Below are 10277 nucleotides of genomic sequence, written 5' to 3' on the forward strand. Positions count from 1 at the left end.
TTTTATTGAAATTAATTAAAAAATTAATTACACATATTGACGGAAATGAAAAAATGTAATCCACCAATTAGTCAAATATGGCGAATAAATGTGGCAATTTAATCATATTTATTTTTAAAACAGCTTTTCTAATATTAAAAACTCAAGGCAACACATAAAAAATCTATTCTCAGTTACAACGGTAATAAATTATAACACTGGCAACGACAGAGCTCATTTCAACCAGTATAAAGCGAAAAGGTTCGAAAAAATGAAGCGTTCGAAATTTAATTTATTCAAAATTGAAACGTCACGGCACACAAAGGCACGCGGCGGACAATGGCGGTCGCGGCGAGTGTTAACACGAAAATTAAATGCTGATATCACAATTAATCAAGGGCCCATATTAATAATTGGCTATTCAGTGCTGCGAGGTGTCAAATTATATAGCTCAATTAACTCGTAGAATAGAATAGGGCGTGTTTGACGCTGTTTATAAATACGGAACTTCAGGTTTTTTAGGGCTTTATTCGATTTTATTACGAACAATATATTTTTGTTTTTATATATTGTTGTTAAATTAAAACATTATTCATCAAATATTATAGCATGTCGGCTATATTATTGTATATAATTCATTTTTGCTTTAGTATCGTTACTTATCGTACATTTACAGAAAAAATAAATAACACCATTGTTTATGTTTTTATTAGGCTCTCAAATTCTATCAACGCTTTAAAAACATCAAAATAAGTCCGAAATAATAAGCAAAACGTTTAAATTCACTTTCAGAATTTATTATAAGCAACTCTGGAATAATAAACTTTACCATTAACAATTCAGCTAATAAATGTTCAGATAAATAGGTAAAATACAGTGGCTATAAAAGTTAAAATCTAAAACACACATTACATTACAGAGACAATACTTTATGCTATAATAGCTTGTAAGTATATTAACAAAATGATTTATAATCTACTTTTTATTAACTACATAAAATCTATTTAAAAAAGGAAACAATTTTAAACGAATAGTAAAATTGGTTTCAGTTAGCTACCGGCCAATGAGATTATCCAATTATCGCGTTTATGGCGGCAATTTGGAAGATGGCCGCACCCGTTCCAAATTTGAAAATTTAAAGCATGCATTCGAATCAATGGCTTTATTCTAATTTTATTATCGAATTGTTAGGTATTGCGCCCAACATTTTGAACATAACCTATTTAAAAATTGAAATTTAAATGATTCCTACGTTATAAAATAAATTATTAAAACATACTTAGTTTAAATATTTTAGGATACTTACGGAAAATGTTAATTTATTCTAATATATAGTCTAGTCGACTACAGTTCTTTGAAATCAACATCTTATACAAAAAAGTTAGTGTACGTATTGAGTATGTCTAATTTGAGTATTAGACCAAATCTTTATGCATAAAAAGAAAAAAACAAATTCAAAGGAAAACATGCTCAGCCCTACTGATGTATTTTTAACCACTTGACGCCAAGAGTAATTACATACCAGCGCTCACCTGCGTGAAGATTGAGCCATTTCCCCACCAAACTGTAATGCCAGAGCGCTAATGATCTTTCTTAATAGCTATTAAAATGATCATTTCATTTATTCAAAAACTTTATTATTTATATTGAATTATTGACAAAAAATGTTTTGTTTTTCATAAATGTCATACTCATATAATAAAGGGATACATAAGCCGATGGCAACACATTTTACCCTCTGTAATATTTAAAAAACAAAAAGAAACATTTATAACACACAAAAATTAAGATCATTCCAACTTGATCAAATCGGTTTTGTAGAAAAAGCCTAAAAATATTTTGAACTGTTTGATAGACACCATAGATAACTTTTAAAACCACCAATTAACCACTACAAAAAAAGTGCTATATCAAAATTTATACATATTAGCTATTATACGCCCATTTTTATCGATGTAAATTAAATGTATTTTTTTTTTATTAAAAGAAAACTAGCAATGCCAATTTATTTGAGTAATTAGTAATATTCCTATTTATCTTCTCCCTCCTTCTTAGCTTATGGTTAGTGTTAGGAGTGGGCACGACGAATAGCCCAAGGAGTCAAGAATCGATCCTGCGAATTTTTACATCACTAGGCGGCCTGTAAACGATTGACGTTTAATAATATTCCTATTATTTTATTTTCTAATACAATAAAATTCCAGCCAGTCAAGCGAATAAACCAAGTTTCTTATGCTTTATATTTAAATGCAATTTATTTATTAAACTACATCCTTCATAGTAACAACAACATTATAAAACAAGCTACTTCTAACTGATGATAATATACCCGGCAAAAAAAACGTCGCTGTTATTAAAATATTAACAATTTAAAGCTTAATAGTGCAGTTAAGAAAGCAATCTCCCAAATAAGATGTCATCAGTAACTCATTTATACTCTGATATAAAACAGCCGACAAATCAATTTCATTCACGCGAACGAATCATTAAAGTCGTATCAAAGGTGAGCGGTTCGTGAGAACATTCGTTCACTCGTTCGGTCACTCACGATCTGCTAATAGGGTATGCAAAAATTTGTCTCTGTACAGGATTGAGGAACTTTAAGTGACTAGAATTAACTTAACAATAAATTACTTCAACCATAAACTATTCTTTAACTGTGAGTCAACGAGGCTTTGATATATTCAGCGTCAGATATTCTATTTATTACGAAATGTTCAACTAGATGAATTATGATAATAAGGAGTTCATTTCTTTAATTTACAACTAGAATAGGATTAGAATCCAAGCATATATTAAATTCGTTTGGAAAGTTATTTACTTCGAGTCTTTTACTTCAGTTATACAGTTACACACGACTAAACAAAAAACATATTGTATTATTCATTAATAATAGTGATATTTTATTTACATATAATATCACTTTTCTTTGTATTAAAAATGTTTTTTTTCTTACAAATAAACCATTTAATAGTGAACCCTATGTATATACTATAGCAATGTGATGATTAACCAGGGTGTGTTTTATTCTAGAAAATATGAATGTTCATAAACTTGTATAAATACAAAAGCAAAGTCAACACACACGGACGCCTTGACTCTTCCGAGTCGTCAAATAACTTATTAAGAAAAATATTAGTATAGTACAATATTAGAAAGGGTACCTTTGTAATATTTATACATTTTATTATTTTCTGATGTGTGGATAACTTAAATAAATTTAAATTCTTCTTTTCTGAATTGTAGGTTATACTGAGATTACTTATAGCTGTTTCATTAGTTTTTACGATATTTCATTAAATTTGTATGTATCTCATTACAGTTATCCAAATATTAAACAAACATTTAAAGAAGGATTCAAATGTTGTTCCGATTGAAAAGTGACAAATAAAAAAAAAACAACTATGTCGACAAGATCGCGTGGTTTCCCTACACTTTATTCTTCTGAATGTCAATCGCCTGAGTTCCCATATTAATTTAGCGTTCCTGACACCTCTGACAGTTTGTAATGGAGGACAATTTGTTTGTCACTGTTCCATCTACAATGGACGCCGAAATTGAGACGTTTTACATCTACTAACATATCATGATAATTAAGAAAAATTTAAAGAGATATGAGTATTAATAAAATAAAACAATAATATTCATTAGTTTAAAACTTACAAGATTTAGATTTTAGATTCATTATGTTATCGACGGACAGAAGGTACTTAAAAACGTTTGCAAAGACAAAATTATTTTTTTATAATCTGTGGCAGTATGTCGTGGGGTACGAAGGAAGAGGCACAGTGCAGACGGGGCGTGGCGCGAAGCGTTTATTAACATGTCATTGGCAAGCATAAACATGACACGGGTTACACTGCACGGACCGGTTCCCTGCTCCTGCGTTAAAGCCTCCTTTGTTCTCTCGCTTCACACTTGTTGTCTATGGTTAGTGGCTTTGTTTATTACGAAGGGAAATAAACTAAGGATAACAACGGATTAAACATTAAATATTATTTTTAAATAACAAATTAAAGTAGAATTTTAAAATGTTATTTTATTTAAATATAATGAGATCAGAGTCCAAAACTCCAGATTATCAAATAAAGTAAAAAGTTACTTGCGTTAGAAATTAACACAATATACTTGATATTATGAAAAGTTATATTCTTCAAATAAAGAATGATTATACTTATGTATAATAAAATAGTTCTGACAATATTATAAAATTAAATAAAATTATTTATGTAAGATATTCAGGATCAAAATATTAACAAAATTGCATGTAATTTTAGCGTTTTTATACTATCCTAGGATTTTCTTATTCAGGCTAGATAAGTAAGATATAAAATATTACGATTATTTTACCAGTCCGGTCCGTATAGTATACATACTTATTTTCGATGTTTGTTAGAACCCAACAGAAAAAATGTATACATAAACAACGGCGTCAAGGGTTATTCGTTTTAACTAAATCAAATCAAAAGGGTTATATCAATTAAAAAAACAATTTTATTAATTATTTTGTTATTATAATTAAAGGATATCGGAATACACTTTCTAATAAAATACTTAATTTATTACAAAATTAAAACACATTTCATTTAGTTGTTCGATAAATCATCGTATATTCAAATCGAACAGGGTTGCCAATTTCAATAATAATACATTTTAGAACTTACTCGTATAAATACAATAAAATGAAATTTCATATTTATTATTCTATTATTAAATACAGTATGTATATGATCTATATATATCCTGATATATTTTTATTACGACACATTATATTTAATCTGGTAACCCTAAGTACAATTGGTATTATCCATCAAGCGGGGCGTTTTAAAAACGCGATAATGCGTTGTTCTTTATTAATGTAATCAAGTGTTACATTTCTATTAAGACATTAATCTGGAGGCGTCCGTTCTTCTAACTATGTTTTAATTATGGGCTACGGGCGAAACAGCTGGATACTGATAATAATTACAGGCTCAGAGCCGACTGTGCTGCGTTTACTTCATAACGAAGTTACTTACTTATTGCTGTTAAGTTACTTGTGCGAAGTAAGAAAATATTATTTCATCTATTTAGCGTGAATCTTATTTTGATAGCTTATCTATTGATTTCATGTTTTCGACAAATGAACATTTATTAATATTTTTACAAACAGCACATATTTATAATTTATATTAAAATATAAATATATTTATTTATTATATTTATTGTAAATTCTAATAAATCATATGAGACAATAGTTTAGTTAGTCTAAATAAACTTTAAACAGTATCTATCCTTTGAGATGTTTAATAGGTCTCATACAAAGATTAAACAAACGTAACAAAGTCCACTGTAACTAAACACGATATATTAACGTATTACTTCATACTGAGTACATTTTATATATTTGACGAAAATAAAAATGGTTCTATTGTAATAAGCGAGTACAATAGCTCGTGTAAATGCTCCCCAGCGATTGATTGACGCTCGCTAGTCGCTAACGCTTACGACTCCTAGATGCAGTAATCGTAATTAGGCAAGGGATTAGCCCTCGAGTAATGTTCTATTTAATAAGAGAAGCACTTAATAAAAAATAAAATTAATGTGCTAAAGTAAGAATAAATCGTAACTTGACAATAATCAAAATGTACGTAATAGGTGTGTATCAAATTATATGCTTAAACTTCAAAGTTGGTCTAGTCTAAAGTAGTTGACTATTATTTTATGTATATTTAAAAAAGTAATTCAACCACTGGAATGCGCGTACAATTGGTCCTACGTCTGAACTTTTTCCGGTCGTGTCGATTTTGCCGTCTCATCAGAAATAAATAAAACTTTCTCATTAAAAATAAAACTTCTATTCGCGCACACGCGTATATCACAAGATACCTACAATTTAAATGTACTATCTTTATTATTACTCATTTCCAAAGATGAGCTGATATTATTTACAAGTATCATATAAAATTATGTTATATGAATACACCTGCATTTTGCCTAACAATCCGTATCTTTGGAATATGCCACGTGCACTACAATATTTCTACTGATTGCAAGTCTTCGAGTATTCGCTGCGGCCGAAAATCGCGTAGGAAGACTTCGTATGCCTTTAAATCACATAAATTTACATATAAGTACATACTTTCAATTGGTATCAATCTTTTTATATAGAAATATTATTTTATTTAAATAGTTGAATGTTTCAAAAGGGCATTTCAACGTCTGTATTACTTTAAAGGTAAAAGGCGTCGCATCGTGCGTTCTCGCTTGAATTTTCTGATTCTGATGCCCTGAACGTGCTTCGAAGTTCTCGTAATAATTCGCAGTTTACTTAGTAATAAGATTTACTTGACAATGTTATAAAAATAAAAATATGAAACAAACATACGTTTTAAACATTTATTTAAATAAAGGACCGAAATGAAAATTAAAAATAGGTATTAGGAATATCGATTCTCTGGGCGAAAAATGAACCAGCTCTCCTGTCTGGACATTTGTTCTGAAGAAATGTTTTAGGGAAAAATTTTTCGTTATTCAAATATTTCATCTGCAAATAGCTCGAATTAATATCTTGGAAAGAGTTTATTAACTATTTTATTTAAAAACACATTCGGTAAACCGTGTACGCAAATATTTTATTTTCTTTAATATAAAAACGTATAACATAAAATAAATGTACGAGTAGCTACTGCACAGCGTAGTTTAACAAGATTTGAATTAATAGCATACTTAAATCGAGGTGTAATAAATACAAATATATAACAACTCCTCGGTACGTTTCCAAGCAAAAATATATCATTAACATCAGCATATGACATCCATCCACATGTTAAACGCCCGCGAATTATCAGATAACTCAAAAGGCATAACAACCAGCAATTTGAAGATCTCACGAGCGCGTGAAATGGAGATATTAACGCAATTTACGATGCCTAACAACCGCCAGTAAACTATAACATCTAGGCTATATCAATAAAAGCTATTAACATCGATCAAGGTAAGTATCTGTCCTGGGGTATTACTTCAAATTAACTTAAACGCGCCGGCCTGCAGTGCGGTAATGATAGTCTCTGGGCGCCCCAAGCGCGAACCTGACTAGGGAATGATAAAAATGGCAAGTAGTCGCAAAACGCCTATCAGAAATAATCACCGATTCGCATTCTTAGTAGGTAATGTTATAAGTATTTCACATTGAACAAAAGTTGTGAAGACTTGCATGTTAGCTCTACATTATAGAAAATCAGCTGGAACGACTAGATACTATAGGTATAGTTTGTTGTTTAAAATATAACTATATCCTATTTTATTTTTAAGTTTTTTTTTTTATATTATAATTATCTCTGAAGTAAATTTAAGGTATTTTGTATATGTCTTTAACTTGGACAAAGAGTAATAAAAAATTTTTACACACACAGGGTACAAGTTAAAATTCAGTTTTTTTTTCTTTTTTACGCATTTTAAAGTTTCAAATTCTAAAGAAGTTTCATTTCAAAATCGCTGTTAAATAAGGTTATTTTATTTACTACATAATATTAATTGAAAAATAACAATGATTAATATCGTTTCTTTTTAAATGATAATTCACATATTCTTGTAGATCAGCTGGTAAAAGAAAACAGCTGGTTTGACAGGAACTTGTAGAACAACTAGTACTATTTATAAAACGAATTACATTTATAATTATGAGTCAAACTAAATGATATAAGTTACCATACGAATGTTTATGTAGTAAAGGTTAAATATTAATTACCAATTTGCATAATTAATTATAATCATACTAAGGTTAATTAAAAATTCATCGAACTGTAATTATAATGTCTATACTCTGTTACTGTTAGGCAAATCTCTTTTATTACTAACTTACGTACTATTTCAGTAGATCAGGAGAACAAAATAAATTCATTCATTCATTCTTGATAATAATTCTTCAACATCTCGTAACAGATCAACCTTAACCTTTTTTAAAAGAAATAGGTATATGTATTTGTTGCCAGTCTTAAATAATATGCCAAATAAAAAAATATCAACTATAAAACAACTAAACAATAATTTTATATGTACATAATAATGTAAAATAAATAGTTTCGATTATAATCATTATATATAATGAGATATAATTAATTGATGACATCCTATGACGTAACATAGTATTTAAGGCTAGGGATACTCGCTAACACTATCTATGTGCCAATTTTTATTAAAAATCCTTTCAGGAGTTCTAGCGTGATTGAGTTGGAAACATTCTTCCATCCAAACTTTCGCAATTTTAACATTAGTTTGATGCTTACATTTTTCGTTAAAGTTTTTATCGAATCGAAAGCATTGTTTAGTTTTTCTGTCAGAAAATTATGAGGTGATAGATCATTTGCAACTACTATCAGTACGACTACAACTGGAACTAAAGCTACAACGAGATACTTTGTTTTATGGCATTGGTTGGCGGGCGAGCATATGGGTTACCTGATGGTTAGTAGTCACCACCGCCCATAGACAAAGGCGCTGTAAGAAATATTAACCATTCCTTACATCACCTATGCGCCACCAACCTTGGGAAATAAGATGTTATGTCCCTTGTGCCTGTGATTACACTGGCTCACTCACCCTTCCAACCGGAACACAACAATACAGAGTACTGTTATTTGGCGGTAGAATATATATATTTTTTTTAAACTAAAAACTATTCCCAAAATACGGTCAGGAGATTTTTTAGTAGACTTTTCTTTATTAAACAACAATGATTTTCATATCATAAGAGTCGGTGATAGTATTCATTAGCAAACCATACGTTTAATACAGCCATTGGTAACGATATAGTCCAAATTATATTATACGACGATGATTAATGAGAAGGTCTTTATAATTATAACGAGCAGCACCGTCTTTATCCAGGGAGCAGGATGTGCAAAACCCCAAGCGTCGCGCAATGTTGGTAAAGTTCTAAACCATCAGAATTGTACCATCGAATCTTTTTTTTGGTTGGGAGTGTATTATGCTTATGACGGGTGTGTCTTTTTGATATTTGCAATCCTACTTACAATACTTATTGTATTGTAAATATCAAAACAAGTTATTATGAGTCCGAAAAAGCTTTAATACTTACGCTATTTTAATCACAGCAATTAAGTTTATTATTTACTTTATGATATATAAACAAAAATACATGTTCATATGAAACACATAGAATTAATAAAACGCATTCCAATAAATTAATAAATTTAACCTTTCCAATAATTTTAGATTACTGTCTATAAAAATTATTTTTAATTAGTAAATTTTATGATTAGATAAACTCCAAGCATTTTCCTCATAGCGTGAAGAAGTCTTAGCCCAGCACTGGAATAGATATAGGCTCTTACTTTTTACTTTTTTACGTTATGTTAATGGACTAATAATTTACTATAATACTAATAATATTGACTAAATAGACAAATCCACGGAAAAGTTAATTAGTTAGTGTATAGCATTAAAAAGTTTTGAAATCGTCAGCTATTTATGGAATAAGCATATCTGCTGGCACACTTAGAACAACTGGTACACTCGTACATATTTATTTTTCATTTAAAATGGATAGGCAGATTGGCGAATAGACTACGCGATATTACCGCCGCCCATTGACTTTGTCATGTTAAAAAATACACTGTCAATAATCCACTAACCAAAGAATCTAAGATATGATGTCCCTTATGCCTGTAATTGTAGCGTACACACAAAACTAAGTACATTGGTACCTACTTATTGTGGTTTGACGCCAGTTTCATTGCAAAAGAAAAACTTTGTACTGTAATGTAATTTAAAATATAACGTTATGACTTTACTCGTCCAAATTCAGTGCGAGTTCATCTGCAGTGCGATTAACAGAATATTCGTACTAGATTTAGCTGAGCTCCAGGTGAAGATTGGCGATATAGCACTACGAATATGTAATGTATATCTCTATTACGATCACAGAGCATTAAAGCAAAGTAAACAACTTTAACATTGAATTGATGTGATATCATTGGTCGAGATCTTGATTACTCTGTGATATTACTGATATTCATTATGGAATCGCGAATAATAGTGTTTTGAACGTTGACGAAATAGCTTTTGAAGTTCGGAGTAAAATTAAAGTGGATGTAACTGTAATATCTTAACCGATGATTTATCTTAACCGATGATTTCTAGTTCAAACCCAGGCAGGCACCACTGCTTTTTCATGTGCTTAATTTGTGTTTATAATTCATCTCGTGCTCGGCGGTGAAGGAAAACATCGTGAGGAAACCTGCATGAGTCTAATTTCAACGAAATTCTGCCACATGTGTATTCCGACAACCCGCATT

The sequence above is a fragment of the Vanessa atalanta genome, chromosome 8 (genome assembly GCF_905147765.1).
Source record: "Vanessa atalanta chromosome 8, ilVanAtal1.2, whole genome shotgun sequence".
NCBI classification, from domain to species: domain Eukaryota; kingdom Metazoa; phylum Arthropoda; class Insecta; order Lepidoptera; family Nymphalidae; genus Vanessa; species Vanessa atalanta.